Source organism: Bison bison, unplaced genomic scaffold, assembly GCF_000754665.1.
Source record: "Bison bison bison isolate TAMUID 2011002044 unplaced genomic scaffold, Bison_UMD1.0 scf7180017852554, whole genome shotgun sequence".
Classification (NCBI taxonomy): Eukaryota; Metazoa; Chordata; class Mammalia; order Artiodactyla; family Bovidae; genus Bison; species Bison bison.
The window spans coordinates 17508-19461 of NW_011483127.1; the positions used below are offsets into that span (position 1 = coordinate 17508).

Below are 1954 nucleotides of genomic sequence, written 5' to 3' on the forward strand. Positions count from 1 at the left end.
CAGGTTTTTATTAGTTTCTAGCATTGATTTGATACGAGAAAGCAGAAATAACTGGTCTGAAAGACTGGTATTTTCCAGTTTTAATCATTATGGCCATAAATTTTAGATGCAATTTTTGTAGGTTATCTGGTATACTGCACGTGACTCTACAAGTCAGTTGTATAACACTATAGCAACTATATGAGCACATGCCTGTGATATTTAAGTTTGGCTAAATTTTAGGAGAGTAGAGAATGCCAATACTGAGGTTTCTCTTCAATATGCACATGTAAACTGAACAGCTTTAAATAGTATTTGACTTTTTCAAAAGAGGGGAAATAAATCCACCAGTTTTGGCTTATTTCTCAATGATCAACCCAGAAATATTCTGAGTTCTTCATTATGATAATTTTTTAGTAATGCTATTCATTATCGCCTATCCCCCAAATTGGGCTAATATAATCATAAAATCATTTCCTACATGTCTGTTTTGTGCTCAAATTGCACCAGTTGCCTGGGAGTGGCAGTATTAAGTCCAAGGCAGTGTAAGTCTCCTGGCCCCTGCTCATTATGAGTTAACAGTTATGAAGTCATCAGCACACAAGATAGATCCAATGTTTTTCAAACTTTGTTTGCAGGAGAAAGGGGCAGCTAACCCATTTCATCAAATAAACACTAGTGAAGATTTCCCATCTGTAAACACTAAAGTAGAATTGCTCTGGCGGAAGCAGGGATTGGGGGTGCCCTGAGTCCCACCCTGGACTTCCTGGAACCCCATTCTCAAAGTGACCACTCGACCTTCTTTCCAATGAAGAGTCTGTAGAAATACCTAAGTCCTGTGGTGCACAGTGCAAGCAATTAATGTGATAGCAGTTCAGAGCAAGTGCAAAATGGTCCACAGTTACAAAGGGAAGCTTTGTGGAGATTAGACTTAAGCTGGACCTTATGTTGGGGATCTGGAAACAAAGGAAAAGGACAGAGGTCATTCTGGGCTGGGGAACCACATGAAGAGAGGAATGAAAAGACTCTAGGAGAGGAATGAGTGCAAATAATAAGGACACTCGCCTGACTGGGGCACAAAGTACTTGCCACAGCAGTACAGGCCACAGTAGTACATGATCTGACAAATCAGGCGAAGTAGTTTTCATTTGATTTGGCAGGAAACTGGAGGCCACTGCAGGTCAGAAAAACAGTGCCAACTGGAAAGGAACTGCAGAAACAGCCTCATGGAGAATAATCTTTCTCCAGGAGCTTGCCTTCAGTTGAGAAAGCTATTTTGGTGAGTGGCAGTATATTTCAACTAGAAAAAAGTACAGTATTAGCTCACTTTGAGGGGCCAAAGCAAAGTGCATCCTTCTGCAACTCCTGTGAAAATCAACTACTGACCCCAAGACAGTTGTGCCTTTTTACACCAATTACTATAAAATGGTAACATAATCCTTAAGCCTGCTCTGCTGTTATTCATGTTGTTCAACTGAGCGTGGTGAAATGAGCAAGAAATTACAGATGAAACGACCTGTGATTCAGGCCCCATCTCTGTCACTGACTAGCTGTGTAACCTTGGGCAAGGCCTCTGAGCATAAGATCTGGCTAGATCAGTAGGCCTTAACTTCCTAGGGGTGATGGACCACTTTCAGAATTCAATGAGTACTATAGACCCAGTTCTCCTCAGAAAGATATGCAAAATGGTATACTCAAATTCAGGGAATTCCTGAGTTCCCTGGAATCCATCCATGAACACCAAAGGTTGACACCACCCTTACAATTTCCTTGGGCCCTTGCAACTTTAACTTTATGCTTTACTATACCTAGAAAAGGGCTTCCCTGGTGGCTCAGTGGAAAGAATCTGCCTGCCAATGCAGCAGATGTGGGTTTGATCCCTGGGTTGGGAAGATCCCCTGGAGAAGGGAACAACTACCTGCTCCAGTATTCTTGCCTGGGAAATCCCATGGACAGAGGAGCCTAGAGGGCTACA

The 1954-nt window shown here is 42.3% G+C and overlaps 1 protein-coding gene across 2 annotated transcripts in view; it reads right to left on the bottom strand.

Annotated features, from left to right (window-relative positions):
- LOC104997847 (long-chain-fatty-acid--CoA ligase 4) overlaps positions 1-1954 on the bottom strand; it is a 19434-nt gene that overhangs the window by 6321 nt on the left and 11159 nt on the right. The window lies entirely within an intron of this gene.